The sequence below is a fragment of the Pristiophorus japonicus genome, chromosome 15 (assembly GCF_044704955.1).
Source record: "Pristiophorus japonicus isolate sPriJap1 chromosome 15, sPriJap1.hap1, whole genome shotgun sequence".
In the NCBI taxonomy this organism is placed as follows: Eukaryota; Metazoa; Chordata; class Chondrichthyes; family Pristiophoridae; genus Pristiophorus; species Pristiophorus japonicus.
In genome coordinates, this window is record NC_091991.1 from 30,122,337 (window position 1) to 30,146,548 (window position 24,212).

Below are 24,212 nucleotides of genomic sequence, written 5' to 3' on the forward strand. Positions count from 1 at the left end.
TCCCACATACCCTGTTTTCCTCGCCACAGCACTTTTCACTTTGAGCTGAAGAGGGCAGGGGCAAATCTAACTAACAGCAAATGCCATTTCATGTCCTGTTACAGAGAATTCTGTCCCATTATCCCTGTATTAATCTACAATGACAACACCCATTTATATAGTTGTAATGTAGTAAAATATCCCAATGTGCTTCATGGGAGTGTTATCAGACATAACTTGGTAGATAAGGTGGTTAAGATGGCATCCGGGATACTTTCCTTTATTAGCCGAGGCATAGAATATAAAAGCAGGGAGGTTATGCTAGAACTGGATAAAACACAAGTTAGGCCACAGCTCGAGTACCGCATGCAGTTCTGGTCACCACATTACAGGAAAAATGTGATTGCACTAGAGAGGGTACAGAGGAGATTTACGAGGATGTTGCCAGGACTGGAGAATTTTAGCTATGACGAAAGATTGGATAGGCTGGGGTTGTTTTCTTTGGAACAGAGGAGGCTGAGGGGAGATTTAATTGACTATAAAATAATGAAGGGCCTCAATAGAGTAGATAGGAAGGACATATTTCCCTTAGCAGAGGGGTCAACAACCAGGGGGCATAGATTTAACGTAATTGGTAGAAGGATTAGAGGAGGGCAGTTGAGGAGAATTCTTTTCACCCAAAGGGTGGTGGGGGTCTGGAACTCACTGCCTGAAAGGGTGGTAGAGGCAGAAACTCTCATCGCATTTAACAAGAACTTGGATGCGCACTTAAAGTGCTGTAACCTGCAGGGCTACGCACCAAGAGTTGGAAAGTGGGACTAGGCTGGATAGCTCTTTTTCAGCTGGCATGGAGTCAATGGGCCGAATGGGTTCCTTCTCTGCCGTAAAAATTCTGTGATTATGGAGCATTCCAATCTATTTTGTTTGAGGTTATGTGTTGCAATAGTTCCTCATTAATTTCTAAAATCTCCTTAGTTCCTTTACAGAAGTATGACTGCTTCATAAGAGATATACAAGTGTAGAAATTCATTTACATTTAGTTCTTGAGCCATTTTTCCAGGAGGCTTGTGTTTTGATTTTATGATGTATGTTGATATGTTGTGTATAGACTGAAAGAAAAAAGAAAAAAACAGTAATGTGTATAACCCTCAAAAATGTGATATGAGTTCTCTGTGGCTCAGTGGGTAGCACACTTGCTTCTGAGTCCGGAGATTGTGGGTTCAAGTCCCACTCCAGGGACTTGAACACATAAATCTAGGCTGACACTCCAGGGAGTGCTGCACTGTTGGAAGTGCCATCATTTGGATGAGATGTTAAACCAAGGCCCTGTTTTCCCTCTTTAGTGGACGTAAAAGATCCCATGGCACTACTTTGAAGAAGAGCAAGGGAGTTACCCCCGGTCTCCTGGCCAATATTTATAGAAAACATAGAAACATAGAAAATAGGTGCAGGAGCAGGCCATTCAGCCCTTCTAGCCTGCACCGCCATTCAATGAGTTCATGGCTGAACATGAAACTTCAGTACCCCCTTCCTGCTTTCTCGCCATAACCCTTGATCCCCCGAGTAGTAAGGACTTCATCTAACTCCATTTTGAATATATTTAGTGAATTGGCCTCAACAACTTTCTGTGGTAGAGAATTCCACAGGTTCACCACTCTCTGGGTGAAGAAGTTTCTCCTCATCTCGGTCCTAAATGGCTTACCCCTTATCCTTAGACTGTGACCCCTGGTTCTGGACTTCCCCAACATTGGGAACATTCTTCCTGCATCTAACCTGTCTAAACCCGTCAGAATTTTAAACGTTTCTATGAGGTCCCCTCTCATTCTTCTGAACTCCAGTGAATACAAGCCCAGTTGATCCAGTCTTTCTTGATAGGTCAGTCCCACCATCCCGGGAATCAGTCTGGTGAATCTTCGCTGCACTCCCTCAATAGCAAGAATGTCCTTCCTCAAGTTAGGAGACCAAAACTGTACACAATACTCCAGGTGTGGCCTCACCAAGGCCCTGTACAACTGTAGCAACACCTCCTTGTTTCTGTACTCAAATCCCCTCACTATGAAGGCCAACATGCCATTTGCTTTCTTAACCGCCTGCTGTACCTGCATGCCAACCTTCAATGACTGATGTACCATGACACCCAGGTCTCGTTGCACCTTCCCTTTTCCTAATCTGTCACCATTCAGATAATAGTCTGTCTCTCTGTTTTTACCACCAAAGTGGATAACCTCACATTTATCCACATTATACTTCATCTGCCATTCATTTGCCCACTCACCTAACCTATCCAAGTCACTCTGCAGCCTCATAGCATCCTCCTCGCAGCTCACACTGCCACCCAACTTAGTGTCATCCGCAAATTTGAAGATACTACATTTAATCCCCTTGTCTAAATCATTAATGTATAATGTAAACAGCTGGGGCCCCAGCACAGAACCTTGCGGTACCCCACCAGTCACTGCCTGCCATTCTGAAAAGTACCCATTTACTCCTACTCTTTGCTTCCTGTCTGACAACCAGTTCTCAATCCACGTCAGCACACTACCCCCAATCCCATGTGCTTTAACTTTGCACATTAATCTCTTGTGTGGGACCTTGTCGAAAGCCTTCTGAAAGTCCAAATATACCACATCAACTGGTTCTCCTTTGTCCACTTTACTGGAAACATCCTCAAAAAATTCCAGAAGATTTGTCAAGCATGAGTTCCCTTTCACAAATCCATGCTGACTTGGACCTATCATGTCACCATTTTCCAAATGCGCTGCTATGACATCCTTAATAATTGATTCCATCATTTTACCCACTACTGAGGTCAGGCTGACCGGTCTATAATTCCCTGTTTTCTCTCCCTCCTTTTTTAAAAAGTGGGGTTACATTGGCTACCCTCCACTCCATAGGAACTGATCCAGAGTCAATGGAATGTTGGAAAATGACTGTCAATGCATCCACTATTTCCAAGGCCACCTCCTTAAGTACTCTGGGATGCAGTCCATCAGGCCCTGGGGATTTATCGGCCTTCAATCCCATCAATTTCCCCAACACAATTTCCCGACTAATAAAGATTTCCCTCAGTTCCTCCTCCTTACTAGACCCTCTGACCCCTTTTATATCTGGAAGGTTGTTGGTGTCCTCCTTAGTGAATACCGAACCAAAGTACTTGTTCAATTGGTCTGCCATTTCTTTGTTCCCCATTATGACTTCCCCTGATTCTGACTGCAGGGGACCTACGTTTGTCTTTACTAACCTTTTTCTCTTTACATACCTATAGAAACTTTTGCAATCCGCCTTAATATTCCCTGCAAGCTTCTTCTCGTACTCCATTTTCCCTGCCCTAATCAAACCCTTTGTCCTCCTCTGCTGAGTTCTAAATTTCTCCCAGTCCCCGGGTTCGCTGCTATTTCTGGCCAATTTGTATGCCACTTCCTTGGCTTTAATACTATCCCTGATTTCCCTAGATAGCCACGGTTGAGCCACCTTCCCTTTTTTATTTTTACGCCAGACAGGAATGTACAATTGTTGTAATTCATCCATGCGGTCTCTAAATGTCTGCCATTGCCCATCCACAGTCAACCCCTTAAGTATCATTCGCCAATCCAACCTAGCCAATTCACGCCTCATACCTTCAAAGTTACCCTTCTTTAAGTTCTGGACCATGGTCTCTGAATTAACTGTTTCATTTTCCATCCTAATGCAGAATTCCACCATATTATGGTCACTCTTCCCCAAGGGGCCTCGCACAATGAGATTGCTAATTAATCCTCTCTCATTACACAATACCCAGTCTAAGATGGCCTCCCCCCTCGTTGGTTCCTCGACATATTGGTCTAGAAAACCATCCCTTATGCACTCCAGGAAATCCTCCTCCACCGTATTGCTTCCAGTTTGGCTCGCCCAATCTATGTGCATAATTAAAGTCACCCATTATAACTGCTGCACCTTTATTGCATGCACCCCTAATTTCCTGTTTGATGCCCTCCCCATCATCACTACTACTGTTTGGAGGTCTGTACACAACTCCCACTAACGTTTTTTGCCCTTTGGTGTTCTGCAGCTCTACCCATATAGATTCCACATCATCCAAGCTAATGTCTTTCCTAACTATTGCATTAATCTCCTCTTTAACCAGCAATGCTACCCCACCTCCTTTTCCTTTTATTCTATCCTTCCTGAATGTTGAATACCCCTGGATGTTGAGTTCCCAGCCCTGATCATCCTGGAGCCACGTCTCCATAATCCCAATCACATCATATTTGTTAACATCTATTTGCACAGTTAATTCATCCACCTTATTGCGGATACTCCTTACATTAAAACACAAAGCCTTCAGGCTTGTTTTTTAACACCCTTTGTCCTTTTAGAATTTTGCTGTACAGTGGCCCTTTTTGTTCTTTGCCTTGGGTTTCTCTGCCCTCTACTTTTCCTCATCTCCTTTCTGACTTTTGCTTTTGCCTCCTTTTTGTCTCCCTCTGTCTCCCTGCATTGGTTCCCATCCCCCTGCCATATTAGTTTAACTCCTCCCCAACAGCACTAGCAAACACTCCCCCTAGGACATTGTTTCCAGTCCTGCCCAGGTGCAGACCGTCCGGTTTGTACTGGTCCCACCTCCCCCAGAACCGGTTCCAATGCCCCAGGAATTTGAATCCCTCCCTGCTGCACCACTGCTCAAGCCACGTATTCCTGCGATTCCTACTCTGACTAGCATGTGGCACTGGTAGCAATCCCGAGATTACTACTTTTGAGGTCCTACTTTTTAATTTAGCTCCTAGCTCCTTAAATTCGTTTCGTAGGACCTCATCCCTTTTTTTACCTATGTCGTTGGTACCAATGTGCACCACGACAACTGGCTGTTCTCTCTCCCATTTCAGAATTATCCCTCAATCAACAAAACAAAAACAGCTTATCTGGTCATTATCACATTGCAGTTTGTGGGAGCTTGCTGGGTGAAAATTGGCTGCCACGTTTCTCACATTACAACAGTGACTACACTCCAAAAAGTACTTCATTGGCTGTAAAGCGCTTTGAGATGTCCGGTGGTCGTGAAAGGCGCTACATAAATGTAAGTCTTTCTGAATGACACTTAAATAATCAGATACTTTTTAATGTTCAAACAGTTATAGTTCAAAAGAAATGAGCATAGAGGGAAAAATACCGTCACAGATTGAAAGTACAGATATTTCTATCTTTAAAACTGAAAAAATAGAATTATTTCAAAAGCTGAGATTTGCTTTCTAAATGACATCGTATTTATAGTTAGTCTGGTGGATCAGTCTATCCCAGTTTTTCGTAAAATACAAATACTATTTGCGTATATATTTCTGAAAATGAAAGCTTAGTGGCATGCTGATAAATACTGTAATCTCTTAACTTAATTTTACGACACAACAGGTAGCACTCTATCCAATCAACAACGTAACTTGCAACAGATATTATAATAAAGCCTGGTGAGCAGGAAGAAACACACAGCATAATCACTATCAATGACTTCCAGGGAATACTTGTTCCCTTTTTTTCCACAGACGCCACCAAACTTCAGTAAGGAATGAATAGCATAAGGAATGAGCTGACTGCGACAGAAATTAAGCATTTTTGTCTAAGACTTAAATAAATTAATAGAATTTTACAGCACAGAAGGTGGCCCATTATGGCTGTGCAGGCTCTCTAAAAGAGCTATCCACTTAGTCCTACACCAGAACAGCAACATGCATTTATATAGCGCCTGTAACAAAGTAAAAACGTCCCAAGGCACTTCACAGGAGCATTAGCAGACAAAATTTGACACTGAGCCACATAAGAAAGAAAGGAAGACTTGGATTTATATAGCGCCTTTCAAGACCACCAGACGTCTCAAAGCGCTTTACAGTCAATGGCGTACTTTTGGAGTGTAGTCACTGTTATAATGTGGGGAAACATAAAGAGATATTAGGACAGGTTGGTCAAAAAGTTACTGCCTTATCCTTTGAGATTCTTTTTTCAAATATTTATCCACTTCCCTTTTTAAAAGTTATTATGGATTCTGCTTGCACTACTATTTCTGGAAGAATATTCCATGTCCTAAACGTAACCTTCCGCTCCTTCTTTCGGTGATTATCTTAAATGTAACACCTGTTGTTACTGACACACCAACCAGTGAAAACAGTTCATGCCTCGTCATTTTGAACATCTCTGTCAGATTTCCTCTTAACCCCAGCTTCCTGACTTTCTCCTCACTGCCAAAATGTCACATTTCATATAACATCTGATTGAATTTATTCTGCACCATCCTCATGGCCTTGACGTGCTTTCTAAAGTAAAGGTGTTCAAAACTGAACACAATATTCTCACTGCAATCCAACTAATATATATGATAGATTGACTATTACCTCCTTCTTTTGTACATGACGCTCCTATTTACAGAATTTTTTATTCATTTATGGAATGTGGGCTTTACTGGCAAGGCGAGCATTTATTGCCCATCCCTAATTACCCTTGAGAAGGTGGTGGTGAGCCAAACTGGTTGGGTAATCAGTGATTGGAGGTCATCAATTTAAAATTGTCGCAGAGAGTGAGGATGTAACAAACAGGGTGGATAAAGGGGAACCAGTGGATGTGGTGCATTTGGATTTCCAGAAGGGATTTGACAAGGTGCCACATAAAAGTTTACTGCACAAGATAAAAGTTCACGGGGTTGGGGGTAGTATATTGGCATGGGTGGAGGATTGGCTGACTGGCAGAGAACAGAGAGTCAGGATATATTGGTTCATTCTCGGGTTGGCAACCAGTAACTAGTGGGGTGCCGCAGGGATCAGTGCTGGGACCCCAACTATTTACAATCTATATTAACGACTTGGATTAAGGGTCTGAGTGTAACGTAGCCAAGTTTGCTGACGATACAAAGATGGGAGGAAAAGCAATGTGTGAGGAGGACACACAAAACCTGCAAAAGGACATATACAGGCTGAGTGAGTGGGCAAAAATTTGGCAGATGGAGTATAATGTTGGAAAATGTGAGGTTATGCACTTTGGCAGAAAAAATGAAAGAGCAAGTTATTATTTAAATGGAAAAAAAATTGCACCGTGCTGCAGTACAGTGGGACCTGGGGGTCCTGGTGCATGAAACATAAAAGGTTAGTATGCAGGTACAGCAAGTGATCAGGAAGGCCAATGGAATCTTGGCCTTTATTGCAAAGGGGATGGAGTATAAAAGCAGGGCAGTCTTGCTACAGTTATATAGGGTATTGGTGAGGCCACACCCTGGAATACTGCGTACAATTTTGGTTTCCATATTTAAGAAAGGATATACTTGCTTTGGAGGCAGTTCAAAGAAAGTTCACTAGGTTGATTCCGGAGATGAGGGGGTTGACTTATGAGGAAAGATTGAATATGTTGGGCCTCTACTCATTGGAATTCAGAAGAATGAGAGGTGATCTTATCGAAATGTAGAAGATTATGAGGGGGCTTGACAAGGTGGATGCAGAGAGGATGTTTCCATTGATAGGGGAGACTAGAACTAGGGGGCATAATCTTAGAATAAGGGGCCACCCATTTAAAACTGAGATGAGGAGGAATTTCTTCTCTCAGAGGGTTGTAAATCTGTGGAATTCGCTGCCTCAGAGAGCTGGGAAGCTGGGTCATTGAATAAATTTAAGACATAGACAATTTCTTAACCGATAAGGGAATAAGGGGTTATGGGGAGCGGGCAGGGAAGTGGAGCTGAGTCCATGATCGGATCAGCCATGATCTTATTGAATGGCGGAGCAGGCTTGAGGGGCCGTATGGCCTACTCCTGCTCTTATTTCTTATGTTCTTATGTTCTTAGGGAGAAATAGTCTTTGTGCAGTGGATTGTTGGAGCAGACAATGTTTGCGACAGAGACGTTTTGAGGAAAGAATGAAATAATGAAGCAGAGGAAAATACAAGATTACGAGGGGAGAGTGGGAAAGTGGGATTCGTTTTTTGACTGCTCCAGCAAAGAGCCAGCCCAGACACGATGGGCCGAATGGACTCTTTCTGTGCTTTTCTTGATAAACCTTTGTTAGGTTTAAATTCATACCTTTTATTTATTTGCACAGTTAGTGTACACCAGCTCAAGTACAAGGGAACAGCATGAATTGTTTCTCGACCTATACTTGACTGCTGGACATGTATTGTACTGTGCTTCAGGAACTCATTAACAGGAACCCTTAACCTCTGCCCATATTTTGCTCGGGATTGACTATTACTGTACTTTTTCTGCCCTTCTGCGCATGCGTCCTGAGGAGACTCCGCCCCCGATGCCTCCCACCCGAACCGGACGTGCCGGAACCAGAAGTGCGGCCCCGAACCAGAAGCAGGACCTTGCAATCAGTCCGACTACGAGTCCCAGCAGTTCCGCGAGTTTCCGAGCGACTGGGCGAGGGAGAGAAATCCTCGGGGTGAGAGAGCCGGACGGGTGGGCGGGGAGAGAGAGAGAAAGTGAACTTGGGGGGGGGGGAGAGAAAATGGGGTAGAGAGAGAGATCCTTGGGAGGAGAGAGGTGGCCATGCGGGCGGGGAGAGAGAGAGCTGAGCCACCACGGCAGTGGTTGGCAGGGTGGGTGGGTGGGGGGGGGTAGGAGAGAGACTGAGGGGAGAGAGAGAGATCCTCGGGGGGAGAGAGGTGGCCGGACGGGCGGGAAGAGAGAGAAAGAGAGAGAGAGAATTTGGGGGGTAGAGAGAGAGATCCTCGGGGGGAGAGAGGCGGCCGGGCAGGCGGGGACAGAGAGAGCGTGGGGGAGAGAGAGAGCTTGGGGCCGGGAGGGGCGGGGCAGAGAGAGAGATAGCCTGGAGAGAGAGAGAGGGCTTGGGGAGGAGAGAGAGCTTGAAGTGGGGGCAGGGTGGGCAGGGGGGGTGGGGAGAGAGCGTGCTTGGAAGGGGGGGTGGAGAGAGAGAGAACCTGGGGGGAGAGAGAGAGAGGCTGGGGGGAGAGAGAGAGACACCGGAGAGATCGAAGGGGAAAGAGGATGTTCCAATCCAGAAGTCACGACACTGTCACTATTCACTTCATATCCAATAAACCTGTTAACAATCCACACACAATGCCCCATCTATGCGGGGGAAGGGGGGCATGCACTTGCGCTGGGGTAAGGGGCTTTGGCTGGCACTTGGTGGCTTCTGGAAGTCAAAGTGGATTGAGTTACAATTTGCGAAGACAGTGAGAACTTGGGCTGCGCGGTTCCAGTTACACATTCCAGAGAAACTTCAGGGTGTGGCTTATCCTCCAAGGGGACCAATCAGAGACAAGGGCATCCATTTTTACAGTACAATAAACGTGTCTGTTTTGCTCTTATGTATTTTTTCTCTCGCTTTGTTTCCCATGGCAGCTGGTAACTATCCTGCGGTTCACACTATCTAAACTAATCTTTCTCTAACTATTGCCATTAACATCTCAGTCGGCCCATTATCCCTTTTGTCTCTCAAATATCTCCTGTCTTCCATCCTAACACAGACCTTCCCTTTTGTTCTTTCTTCCCCTCCCCCTTTCAGTGCTCCTTAAGAGTCCATTCATTTCGAACCTTTGTCAGTTCTGACGAAGGGTCATCGACTCAAAACGTTATCTCTGTTTCTCTCCACAGATGCTGCCTGACCCGCTGAGATTTCCAGCACTTTCTGTTTTTATTTCAGATTCCAGCATCTGCAGTATTTAGCTGTTGACTCATTAACAGATGCTGCCACAAAGCTGTACCACAGAATGACCAAAGACATCAGCTGGGCTGAGTCACTGACTCTCCTTGATCCAGGAAAATTATGCAGCCTCAGTCAGGGAGACGAGAACTAGGGAGCACAGCCTCAAAATACGGGGGAGCCAATTTAAAACCGAGTTGAGAAGGAATTTCTTCTCCCAGAGGGTTGTGAATCTGTGGAATTCTCTGCCCAAGGAAGCAGTTGAGGCTAGCTCATTGAATGTATTCAAATCACAGATAGATAGATTTTTAACCAATAAGGGAATTAAGGGTTATGGGGAGCGGGCGGGTAAGTGGAGCTGAGTCGACAGCCAGATCAGCCATGATCTTGTTGAATGGCGGAGCAGGCTCGAAGGGCTAGATGGCCTACTCCTGTTCCTAATTCTTATGTTCTTATGTTCTTATCTCACAATTGTGCAGTTGCGTGTCAATTCCTCTTCCATTTCCATTATTCATTATGAAATCTGCTTTATTTTCTGGTCTAGAATTTATAAAATACTGTGTATTCCATTACAAAGCATAGCGGGATTTTAATTTTTAATTTTTAATTTTCCGTGCAGTGAAGGTGCTCCCACAGTGCTGTGACAATGAAGGAAGGGCGACATATGTCTAAGTCGGGATGGTGTGCAACTTGAAGAGGAACTTGGAGGTGGGGGTATTCCCATGCAGCTGCTGCCCTTGTCCTTCAAGGTGTGTCCTTCACAGGGTCAGCTGTGCCTCAGTGGGTAGCACTCTTGCCTTTGAGTCAGAAGGTTGTTGGTTCAAGTCCCACTCCAGAGCACAAAAAATTTAGGTTGACGCTCCCAGTGTAGTGCTGAGGGAGCACTGCATTGTCGGAGATGCCGTCTTTCGGATGATACATTTAACCGAGATCCCGTCTGCTCTCAAGTGGACGTAAAATATCCTATGGCACTATTTTGAGGAAGAGCAGGGAGGTTATCCCTGCTGTCCTGGCCAATATTTATTCCTCAATCAACATAACAGAAACCGATTATCACATTGCTGTTTTTGGGAGCTTGCTGTGTGCAAATTGGCTGCCGCATTTCCCACACTACCACAGTGACTACACTTCAAAAGTATTTCATTAGCTGTAAAGTGCTTTGAGACATCCAGTGGTTGTGAAAGGCACTATATAAATGCAAGTCTTTCTTTTTTTTCAAGTTGGTGGAGGTTGTGGATTTGGAAGGTGCTGTCGAAGAAGTAAAATTACCTCAGGGTTATGCGTTTGAGCGGTAAAATAACTTCCTATTGCATTCTCCTGTATGGCTATATTATTCTGCAGCAATGATATAACAGCTTTGTGCAGTGTGAGCTCATCTCTTCCTTTCAATTCCATTAGTTATTTTAATTTTATTAATGCTTCAGTGTACATTATAAAACTGATATATGTTGGTGATAAGTATTAAATTGTAATTTCATCTTGGGAACATATATGCTATATTTATTTATTACCTGGCTTTAAATCAATTTTATTTACCCAAAATTATATTTATCTGTTGCCTTTTTGCATCACACACACTTTAAATAGCCTTCATTTTAAGTGAACTATTCAGCGATTATTCAAGTTTTAGAGTGCCATTATACCAAATGAGAGTTATTTTACAATACCTCATTCAAGAAGAGCTTTCCCTCTGCTAATAAAGTGTGTGTACTTGAGTTAATGCACAGATTTCAAGTGTGATGCTGTTGTGCGTTTCCATGAGGACTCCAGCATTGACAACATTGACTATTATTTGCAAGAGCAAATGGTAGATTTTCCTCTTTTTCATCGAAAGGGTTAATAACTCTCACTTTTGTAGTGTTACCGATTGCCAATCAAAATGGTGTTTGGCAGGGTTCCTTGCAATTAGCTTCATGCACTATGGTTTTTGAAAGAGGGAACGACACAGCTGTAATAATGTAGCTTTCATACTTCTCAAGTGGCTAAAAAAAGCCAATTACCTGCTAAAAATGATGAAAAGTTCTCTCTGTCAGTGGTTTAATGTGCCAAACTTTCGAATCATGTCTCAGCATCCAATTTGGAATGCCCAATTTACTGATCTGACCAAGGATGCTCTTATCAGTGGAATCATCAAGAAACAGGATGATATTTGTGGCACATCACAAACGGGCAATGGAGACAAAAAGCCTGCAGCCTACTGAGAGAAAGTGGATGAAGATTTGGAAGACAATCCACAATTTGGAAAAAGACCAATATGATAAAGAACGAATATCAGTGTTCAGTAGCAAAGGATACAGCGATGAAGGGTCACCATTAGGAATGCTAGTTATTAACACGCAGTGAGAAATGAATGAATTTCAGCGCGGCCTATCCCTCTGACTAAATATGAAAATGAAAGACACAATAGGAGGTATAGAGAACAAAAATATGGAAGTTATAATAAGAACATAAGAAATAAGAAATAGGGGCAGGAGCAGGCCATATGGCCCCTCGAGCCTGCTCCGCCATTCAATAAGATCATGGCTGATCCGATCATGGACTCAGCTCCACTTCCCTGCCCGCTCCCCATAACCCCTTATTCCCTTATCGTTTAAAAAACTGTCTATTTCTGTTTTAAATTTATTCAATGTTCCAGCTTCCACAGCTCTCTAAGGCAGCGAATTCCACAGATTTACAACCCTCTGAGAGAAGAAATTCCTCCTCATCTCAGTTTTAAATGGGTGGCCCCTTATTCTAAGATTATGCCCCCTAGTTCTAGTCTCCCCCATCAGTGGAAACATCCTCTCTGCATCCACCTTGTCAAGCCCCCTCATAATTTTATATGTTTCGATAAGATCACCTCTCATTCTTCTGAATTCCAATGAGTAGAGGCCCAACCTACTCAACCTTTCCTCATAAGTCAACTCCCTCATCCCCGGAACCAACCTAGTGAACCTTCTCTGAACTGCCTCCAAAGCAAGTATATCCTTTCTTAAATATGGAAACCAAAACTGCACGCAGTATTCCAGGTGTGGCCTCACCAATACCTTATATAGCTGTAGCAAGACTTCCCTGCTTTTATACTCCATCCTCTTTGCAATATAGGCCAAGATGCCATTGGCCTTCCTGATCATTTGCTGTACCTGCATAATAGGAGCAGGAGTAGGCTATACAGCCCCTCGAGCCTGCTCCACCATTTAATATGACCATGAACCTGTATAAAACACTGGTTCGGCCTCAATTCTGGGCACCGCACTTTAGGAAGGATATGAAGGCCTTAGAGAGGGTGCAGGGATGAGGGACTTCAGTTATGTGGATAGACTGGAGAAGCTGGGATTGTTCTCCTTAGAGCAAAGAAGGTTGAGAGGAGACTTGATAGAGCTGTTCAAAATCATGAGGGGTATGGACAGAGTAGATGGAGTGAAACTGTTCCCATTGGCAGAAGGGTCAAGAACCAGAGCACACAGATTTAAGGTGATTGGCAGAAGAACCAAAGGCGACATAAGAAAAAACTTTTTTACGCAGCAAGCGGTTAGGATCTGGAATGCACTGCCTGAAAGGGTGGTGGAGGCTTTCAAATGGGATTTGGATAAATACCTGAAAGAAAAAAATTTGCAGGGCTACGGGGAAAAGGCAGGGGAGTGGGACTGGCTGAGGTGCTCTTGCAGAGAGCCAGCACGGGCTCAACAGGTCGAATGGCCTCCTTCCGTGCTGTAACCATTCTATGATTCGATGATAACGACTAATTTTTCAAGGCCAAGCTCCTGGTGCGAAATTTCACTAGTTAGAACGTAGGTTGCAGAATCCGTCTTATACATGCGTATCAGAGGAAATCACAGATTCAGAGTAGGCCTTCTGTATCCCATGCAACTCGCTAGTTGGTTGAGCAGCAAAGCACTAATGATATTCCTTCAGGTTTTGGGGGACACTTAGAAGTCAGCCATTTACGTCAGGTCACACAGACGTCCTGACTCAAAAGGGGTAAGAGCATCGGAAAAACACTGTGCACTGAGAGTGGAGCCTTGCAAAATGATTCCTGTATGTAAATGTAGCTAAAAGTGCTCATTCTTATCCAGAGAAATGAATCAATTTCAATTTGCCAAATCGCCCTTTCTATATTCCTACATTACAACAGTGACTACACTTCAAACTTCATTGGGATATGCTCAAAATTGATGGTAGATATACAAATAAGAACATAAGAATTAGGAGCAAGAGTAGATCATGCGGCCCCTCAATCTTGTTCAATAAGATCATGACTGATCTTCGACCTCAACTCCACTTGCCCGCCCATTCCCTATAACCCTTAATTCTTCGAGAGACCACAAATCTATCAATCTCAGCCTTGAATATACTCAACGACTGAGATCTACAGCACTTTGGGGCACAGAATTGCAAAGATTCACCACCCTCTGAATGAAGAAATTCCTCTTCATCTCAGTCTTAAAAGGCTGGCCCCTTATCCTGAGACCATGACTCCTAGTTCTAGACTCTCCAGCCAGGGGAAACATCCTCTCAGCATCTAACCTGTCAATCCCCCTCAGAGTCTTATATGTTTCAATGAGATCACCTCTCATTCTTCTAAACTCCAGAGAGTATTGGCCTAATCTACTCAATCTCTCCTCATAGGACAACCCTCTCATCCCAGGGATCAATCTAGTCAACCTTCGTTGCATCACCTCTAAGGCAAGTATATATAAGGGTCATCGACCCGAAACGTTAACTCTGTTTCTCTCTCCACAGATGCTGCCTGACCTGTTGAGATTTCCAGCATATTCTGTATATATAACTACAAATGTAGAAAAGCTGTTGCTGCTTCTGCTGCTGTTGCTGGTTATTGCTGAAGTATCTCTAAGTAATTGCTTGGTAGAAGCAGGCCTTGAATTACCTTCCTAATGCAGTACTGGATAGTATATCATCCGATTACTGTGATAACACCTGTGTCTCACTGAAGAGCCCTTGAGCATAAAAATGAGGGCAATGTAGGTGTTCACCATGCCTGACAACTGGTGTTAGGACCCTGATTTGCGTATGCATGCCTAACACCTGTTTCAGCTTCGAATTTGGCACACTTCCAGGGCTGATTAGGCATGGGTGATCACAATCTGAGATAAGGAAGAAAGGAAGAAAATCAAACATCCAAAGCACTTTACAGCCACTGAAGTACCTTTGGAGTGTAGTCACTGTTGTAATGTGGGAAACGCAGCAGCCAATTTATACACAGCAAGCTCCCACAAACAGCAATGTGATAATGACCAGATAATGTGTTTTTGTCATGTTAATTAAGGGATAAATATTGATCAGGACACCGGGGATAGCTTCCCTGCTCTTCTTCGCAATAGTGCCATGGGATTTTTTACATCCACCTGAGAGAGTAGACGGGACCTCGGTTTAACATCTCATCTGAAAGACGGCACCTCTGACAGTGCATCACTCCCTCAGCCCTGCACTGGAGTATCAGCCTAGATTTTTTGTGCCCAAGTCCCTGTAATGGGACTAGAACCCACAAACTTCTAACCCAAAGCAAGCGGTGCTATCCACTAAGCCACAAATGACAACAGGCACAGCAATATCAAATTTCTTCCCCAAGGTTTCGACCCTGAACTTTAACCTGCTCTTTCTCTTTTCAGTTGATGGCAAACCCGCTGTGTATTTTCTGTTTGTATTAAAGATATATCAACAGAGCTGGCTGCAGAGATACATGCACAGATCAATAAAAATAGAGTTAGCGATAGAGACAGAGTTAGCAACAATAATAGTACGTCCTAAATGCTCGTTACCGCCCAATATTATCGTCCCAAAAGGTGGCTTAACTGCATTCCTTTCTCTTTCATTTATGTCTAGCCCGGCAGCTGAAACGAATACTATACTCCAAGGTTGCCTCTGCAATACATTCAACAAGACACACTGCCAATAAAGAATGATAGATTTGGGTAAATTGTTTGGATAAATGGATTGATGAAGGTCACATTCTAGTTGTCTGTCTTAATCTGAAGACCGTAAGTTGCACAGCTCGAATTGTTTGATATCGTAACCTGCATGGCGCCTACCTTTTAAAGTGCTGCTGGCAACAGAGGTCAACCCGTTGTTCATTTTTTAAAAACAGGGGAATTTGGGCCTGCATTGAAAGCAAAAAAGGGCCACTGCAGTGAATAACAATATATTTAATCAGCAGCAGCAACACTGAAATGTTCTTCAAATAAGGGTTTAAAGAGCATAATTTAAAAAGCATTTTGTTAAGTGTAATTGGATGTTCTTTCAAATATGATGGCAAATTAAAAGCACAATTCACACTGTAATAGTGGAATTGCCACTGAGGAGCAAGCAGACTCTCCGACAATACATGTAACAGAATGCATTTAAAGCTCTGTGGGACACATGATTATTAGACCCGCTTGGTGACTGGGATTTAAATTATTCATAAACTCTAATTCCTTTTGCAGACAAATTGCTTGGTGCACAGAGGCAACAAAAAGACTGTTAATTCAGAATATTAAAGGGGACCGCATTCTATTGAAATAATAACCACGGTTTCTGTGGCTAAGAGGCACAGTGCAGGACCTCGCTGAGTTCGAGAAGATTAAAACAGAAGATGATGTCAGCCAAAGAGTGGTGAGTAAATTATGTCAAACTTGGGGTTTTTAAAAGACGGAAAGATTGTAAAAGGAAGGAGGGAGGTAAGCAGCATGTCAGTTTTGAGGGCCAGGGAGGGATAGGAGTAGGAGACTGCGTGATGAATCTTTGATTTCAACACAATGAGGAATTCTTTGGAATTCTCTACCCCAGAGAGCTGTGGATGCTCAGTCGTTGAGTATATTCAAGGCTGAGATTGATTGATTTTTGGACTCTAGGGGAATCAAGGGATATGGAGATCGAGTGGGAAAGTAGAGTTGAGGTCGAAGAACAGTCATGAACTACCTTCGAGGGCCCATAACTCCTGTTCCTAATTTTTACATTTCTTATGTAGAGAGGAGGAATATAGGGGAGATCATATATGGAGCTCAGAAGGAACAAGGGAAGAAATTTCAGAGACACAATTGCCACAGTACTTTTGATGAAGTAGCAAAAGTTAAGGAATAGTGTAATGGAGAGCCAGGCATTGAAGCTAACAGACTGAGTATCTGTTGGAACAAGCTTTTTCCTGTATCCACTCCAGGGGGTTGATTTTGACTTTATGCAACGATGCAAAACCGGTGATAGTGAGTCGGTAGCCTGTTTCACACCTCTCCCGTTGACTTTAATGGAAATGAAAATGGGGAGAGATGTAAAGCGGGCTGCCAATTTGCTATCGCCCATTTTATACTCTGTCAGAATCCACTCTTGGGAGTGTGAGAGATGCTGGAAGAGCATTGCCAGAAATGGGGGCAGTACTCGAGTCTTGGATGGACTTGGTCTTCCTTTAAGGAGCATGCCATCATTGGATCTTACTTACTCACCAAGATATTTGCTGGGAATTTTCTCAGAGCTTTTCCCACTCTCTGTAACTTCAGAAACCCATTTCAAGTGCTTGAATTTTGTTGATCGTGACGCCGCTCTACAATATTCAGCAACATTGCTACTACTGAAAAGGAAATTCAATCACCCGCACTTCTGCCAGCAGAACAGGCCACAAGCCAAAGATGAACAAACATAGAAACATAGAAACATAGAAAATAGGTGCAGGAGTAGGCCATTCGGCCCTTCTAGCCTGCACCGCCATTCAATGAGTTCATGGCTGAACATTCAACTTCAGTACCCCATTCCTGCTTTCTCGCCATACCCCTTGATCCCCCTAGTAGTAAGGATAGAAAAAATTGGTACACTTTGCCCAAAAATGTCTACCTCATTGTGTATATCTTGAACAGTTTATTCTTGTTCATAGACATCTTGTCTTAACATTGTGTTTTTCTTTATGTAGCCAAGTGTTTCAAGTAATTTTCATGTGCATATTCTTTTTTCTATCTGCTTTCACAGGATGTGCATTCCTGGCAAGGCCAGCATTTATTGCCCGTCTCTAATTGCCCTTGGGAAACTGGTGGTGAACCACCGTTTCAGAGGGAAGTTAAGAATCAGCCACGTAAGGTAAGGGCAGCAGATTTTCCTTTCCTAAAGGACATTAGTGAACCAGATGGGTTTTTACAACAATCCCATAGTTCCATGGTCACAATTACTAATTAATTTTATTGAAGATTTATTTAATTAACCAAATTTAAATTTCCCAGCTGCTGTGGTGGGATTTGAACTCACCAGGCCTCCTGGATTACTTGTCTGGTAACATAACCACGATGCTACAAAGATGTCGACCTTGCCCCAGATTATAGGGATGAAGAAAGAGGAAAGAACGACCCAGTTATACAGCACCTTTCATGACCTCAGGATGTTCCAAAGCGCTTTACAGCCAATGAAGTACTTTTGAAGTGTAGTCACTGTTGTAATGTAACAAGCGCTGCAGCCAATTTGCGCACAGCAAGCTCCCACAAACAGCAATGTAACAATGAGCAGATAATCTGTTTAAGTGATGTTGATTGATGGATAAATATTGGCCAGGACACCGGGGAGAACTCCCCTGTTATTCTTCGAAATAGTGGCGTGAGAATTTTGTTAAGTCCACCTAAGAGAGCAGACAGGGCCTCGGTTTAATGCCTCATCTGAAAGACGACACCTCCAACAGCGCAGTCGTTAGCATAGTCAGACTGGGCCACCAGTGCCAGCAATGGTGCTGTAGGGGCGCCCACACCCATGCGCACTTATAAAGCCGGAAGGTCCATGGGCACTCTGCCAAAGATGGACCGAGGCCTTTCCCAACCGAAGACAAAGCTGAGTTAAAACACCATGAGCTCCTAAAGGATTGATCATCTTTGACTGTGTCTTCCGAAGAACTCTTCCAGCTTTCAGCTCACATCTGGCAGGAGTCCAACGGAGTCCCACCAAGGGCAGAAATGGGTATAATTCCTGGAAAGGCCCAGGAACTTCCTTAGCCACAACCCCATTGGCGCAATGAGGAGTGAATTCCAGCAAAACTGGGCCCGCCCTATTTTCCGGGCGCCATTTATGCAACGGCCCTGAAGAGAATTTCAGGGCCTCAGTGTGAATTAATTCCTGAATCCCATTTCGTGCCAGCTGTGGCTCAGTAGGTAGCGCACTCACCTCTGATTCAGAAGGTTGTGTTCGAGTCCCATGCCAGGAACATGAGCACATAAATCTAGTCTGATACTCCCAGTGCAGTGTTGAGGGAGCGCTGCACTATCAGAGATGCCGTCTTTCAGATGAGATGTTAAACCGAGGCCCCGTCTGACCTCTCAGGTGGATGTAAAAGATCCCATGGCACTATTTCGAAGAAGAGCAGGGGTATTATCCCCGGTGTCCTGGCCAATATTTAGCCCTCAATCAACATAACAAAAACAGATTATCTGATCATTATCACATTGCTGTTTGTGGGAGCTTGCTGTGTGCACATTGGCTGCCACATTTCCCACTTTACAACAGTGACTACATTCCAAAAGTACTTCATTGTGTGTAAAGTGTTTTGAGATGTCTGATGGTATTGAAAGGCACTATATAAATGCAAGTCTTATTTATTTATTTTTGAAGTGTTGTTCGACCACACATTCAGTACTTCCCCTGTTCACAACACCTCTACTTAATGATTTCTAGATGAACAGATTGCATTTGATTTTCAAGATTTTTCTCAGCTTTGTAATATTAAAAAGGCTGTTATTATGTACGCAACTCAAAAGCAGGCATTTAACACTGCCGTATTTAATACTGCCTCGTTTGAAACTGCAGTATCCCAATCAGGTGTCCCCCGCATACTCCCGCTCTGCCGGAACCATTCAATATTTTAACATTTGCACAGTATACCTACAACAATCATTATTTTCTCCCTCAGAAAGACATAAAATATTGGCTTTTCCTCAGCTGAAAGATTGCTCCAACTCCCAATGGTGCATAAGTGAGGATGCCTTTTCACCACAAAATGCACTGAAATGTTGATTGAGCCTGTAGGAGTTTATTTAGAAGGCAGAGACTACAAAAATCCACCATCCATTTTATTTTCCTCAACTGAATAAATATTGTTTTTTACTGTAGAGTAAATTCTGCTCCGAGAATATATTGTAATTAAACACCAGCAGTACTTTACGGTCAGCAGCATTTGCAACAATCTGCTATGCTCAGCGATTCCCTAACTTCTTGTGCCAAGTCAAGTGATGAACAGCTCCATTATATTTATTTGGCAGCTATAAAATACGAGAGAATTTACGTTACCTCTTCTTCAGGTTTCTGTAGGATTCTTATGTTCATTAGCCGCTCTCCATAGAATTCTCTCCCGGACAGAAGGTGGAAGCACCGTGGTGCATCTGCGGGGAGAATAAAAATAAATTCAGAGCGTGTTCAATTCCGGCCCACTTTTGTTTTCCCCGGGTAATCCGGAGAATACGGAAAATGCAAGCGATTTGAGTCCTTGAGGCGAATAGTACAGCTGCATTTAAGGGGAGGCTGGATAAGCATATGAGGGAGAAGGGAATAGAGGGAAATGCTGATAGAGTTCATAGAGTCAAAGAAATTTACAGCATAGAAGTAGGCCATTTCAACCCATGGTGTCCGCACTGGCCGACCAAGAGCTATCCAGCCTAATCCCACTTCCAGCTCTTGGTCCGGAAAGATGAGCAGTTAGATGAGGAAGGATGGGAGGAGGCTCAAGTGGGGCATAAATGCCAGCATGGACTGGTGGGGCCGAATGGCCTGTTTCTGTGCTGTATATCCCATATCATTCTGTGTAACTCTAGATTGAACTCAGCTCTTTCTTTGGCCTGCTTGAAATGTTCTACTTTCTAGTCTTTACAAAACCTCCATAGGTGTGAATGAGTAAATAATGTCTCCTTACTATCAGTGGAAGATATGATGTCTATCCAGACTGCTAGGTTTTACTGTTTAGTCTCTGCTGGATGTTGTGTTAAAGATGTTTCCACGTGTGAGGGAGTTGAGACCAAAACTAGGGGCCATAAAGGTAAGATAGTCACTAATAAATCCAATAGGCAATTCAGGAGAAACTTCTTTAGCCAGAGAGTGGTGAGAATGTGGAACTCGCTAGCACAGGGAGTAGTTGAGGTGAATATAGCATGGAGACATTCAAGGGGAAAGCGAGATAAACACATGAGGGAGAAAGGAATAGAAGCATATGCTGATAGGGTGAGATGAAGTCGGGTGGGAGGAGGCTCACGTGGAGCATAAACATCGGTATGGACCCGTTGGGCCAAATGGTCTGTTTCTATGCTGTACATTCTATGTAATACTATGTAATTACATTACACCACAAGGTAAAAATTTAGTTACTGACTGCTTTGTAAAGAGACCAGATATCTGCTGGTATTTTTCTCTTGCCATTTGATTCAGTTCCTCTATGAACTTTTGAAAGTATTGATTTTTCCACGATCTGGGAGTCAATTTTTGATTTTGATCAATTTCGTAAGTCCAAAAATCAACCAACCATCAATTTCTGTGCACATGAGCAGCAGAAGAACTGTTAGTGACAGCACAGGTGAGTATCTACCGGGCAAAGTGATCAAGACAGAGATTCAAATAATATACTACTGATAATTCAGGGTTGCTTTTTGCATGAACACTTTTTGAATTATCCAATCATTTGAATTATGCAACATAAATAACAAAGCATGTTCATGCTTTTGAAAACAGAATTCTGGAGGATGAGCAGTTACGTATGATTTACATTTTAGTGCTTAAAATGTCGGCCAGTCGCTCAGTGGGTAGCATCCTCGCCTCTGAGTCAGAAGGTTGGGGGTTCAAGTCCCACTCCAGAGACTTGAGCACTAACAAAAATCTAGGCTGACACACCAGTGCAGTGCTGAGGGAGTGCTGCAAGTTGGAGGTGCCGTCTTTCAGATGAGACGTTATACCTAGGTCCCGTCTGCCCTCTCAGGTGGATGTAAAAGATCCCACGGCAATATTTCGAAGAAGAGCAGCGGAGTTATCCCCGTGTCCTGGCCAATATTTATCCCTCAATCAACATAACAGAAACAGATTATCTGGTCATTATCACATTGCTGTTTGTGGGAGCTAGCTGTGTGCAAATTGGCTGCCGCATTTCCCACATTATAACAGTGACCACACTCCAAAAGTACTTCATTTGCTGTAAAGCACTTTGGGACATCCAGTGGTCGTGAAAGGTGCTATATAAATGCAAGTCTTATTTTATTATTTATTTTTAATTTGAATTAAGCAACTTTGAATTAAGAGAAGTAGACATGACACATAACCTGGTCGGAAGAAATGAATACAGCAAATATCATCTTGTTCCATTCACCAACTCTGTGACTGAATATCCTTGGTGACTTTCAAAATGCACTCACATTTGCCAACTGTTTCTGTGATCATTGTTTTAGCTAGAAGTTTATCGTCTTGAATTAGAGAGACTATTGCTTCAGCCTTGTTATTTATACAAGTACGGAAGGCCAAAAGTACAATGTGGTCTGAAATGCTATTCAATCATTTAGTCAAGAGGTAAAAAAGTTCATGATTGTGAAAACAGAATGCTGGAGGATGAGCAGTTGCGTATGATTTACATAACACTCATGGAAATGACCCACTTAACTCACTCGTGATTCAGCAACTGTTGCTCATATATCCTATGTAAGTTAAAATTGTAAAGATTTTGCTCTTTAACCTTCCCAAAATATTGCCACCAGATAATTGCCCACTATCTGGGGTTTTTTTAACGTGGAGTTTTGTTTCATTATTAATTCTGAGAATATGGGCCATCGCTACCAAGGTCGGCATTTTACTGGCCAGCCCCTAGTTGCCTTTGAGAAGATGGTGGTGAGCATCGTTCCTTATAGGCTGAGCAGCCACTCGGGACTCGGCTCAGGGCCAGCTTTTCAAATGTGAAATTTCACACATGCACGAAACCTTGAATGGCCCGTCAAAGGGGCCACGCACCCGATAAAAAATGAGGAGGAGCTTGGTGGTGAGCCTTCTTCTTGAACTACTGCAGTCCATATGGTGACGGAACTCCCACAGTAGACCTCCGTGGAGCCTAAAAAAAAGGCTTGAAATGGTTGGTTGTTCTAACCCGATCTGGAATTTTATAGCTCACTAAGGTTTTGGACATCCTGAGGTAAAATGGTTTGACAACACTAAAAAGATATGAGAAACCTTTAGACAAAGATAGATATTCTGTATACCCCAAAAAACTACATATGGCACTATATTTTATATATACATTAGCCAGTATAAAACTGCAAGTGTAGATAAAGCAAAATTCACAAGATCATTCATTGTGTTGCATTAGTCAACCCCCAGATGTATAGATCATAAAAGTTGCATCAGATTTTATGTTTATCTATCTATATTACACAAAGGTGTATACATATATTGAAGAAGGTTTTCTTGGTGCACTGAGAATTGCACATGCTAACCTGAATTTCTATCTAAACAGAACAGTGAAAGCAAGTACTAGGCAGAGAACCAATTTGTGAAAGACTTATATATAGATTTATAAATTAAATTAGGCACATGGAGAGAGGAATCGGGTATATAGGCAGAGAGGTAAGGATATATATAGTTAGAAATAGATACATAGAGGCAAGGACAGAGATAAATAGGTGCTTACAGATAGGAATATAGATAGATTGGGAACTAGATAATGCAATAGAGGTGGTCCGAGATACACATGATAGATAGTTTTGACAGAATGATGTAGAGAAGCAACGATATATATAGATAAATATCTGTTGATAAAGATAGACAAATAGATTCATAACTGGGCAGATCAGCTATATAGATAGATAGAATTATATGAGAAAATAAAGATATAGAGATGGAGCGATGGAGATATAGATCGACAGATATAGAAAAATGCTAGTATAAATTGGTCAATAAATAGGTAAATAATGTAGAGATAAAGATATAGAGACAATTTGGGCACCGATATAAACACTTAAATAGAAATAAGTCGAGAGATGGTTAATCAATCAGGGATCAAACTGATTTGTTAACTGCATTGAGCTAGTTTTGATTTATTTTGCAAATACCTGAATTTGGCCCCAAAAACCCAGTTACATATCCTCAACTAAGAATAGCCTTCTCACAGTTCATTGCACTGCTCCAAGATCTGGGTATTGTAATGAGGTACTTCGATAATTGAGAGACTATATTTTTTTAACATGGTAAAGTGTCTGTTTTTTTTGTGTGTGGAAGAGAAATTTTAGAAAAATTTTAGAATTCCTTTAGCTCTATAATGCAATAGTTCCGCCAATTTTTGCTAACCTAAAGATTATATTTTAATATGTTACTCACTTATTTAAATTACATCAAAGCCTGCAAAATTGAAAATGGAACCAGGGGCACAACAATGAACAGTTTCTATACTACACAGTTTCAAAGGTATTGTTAGCCGTACAGTTACTGACAAAAGGCCTTCGGGTCAAACTTTCCACTTGAAAGATCAGAAGCAAGTGACTGCGTTACCCTTGTTACAGTGAATAAGTCTATGCTCACTCTACGATGTTACTTCTTATCCTTCACCAGTCAACCACTGCAAAATGGTCTACATGGCAACATCGAGTTCCAAGGTGCCTATCCCTTTTTCCAAAATTGGTGGCAAATATGTGGAAAGAAATAACACATCCCTGCAGGCAGGTGGCA

General features: G+C 42.8%; 1 protein-coding gene across 3 annotated transcripts in view; it reads right to left on the reverse strand.

Moving 5' to 3' along the window:
* Positions 1-24,212, reverse strand: part of LOC139281436 (chemokine-like protein TAFA-2) — a 378,326-nt gene that overhangs the window by 249,166 nt on the left and 104,948 nt on the right. For all 3 annotated transcript variants that reach the window (XR_011596873.1, XR_011596874.1, XR_011596875.1), the window contains exon 2: positions 19,818-19,909. The gene's annotated coding sequence lies outside the window, so the exon portion shown is untranslated. The remainder of the gene's footprint in view (positions 1-19,817; positions 19,910-24,212) is intronic.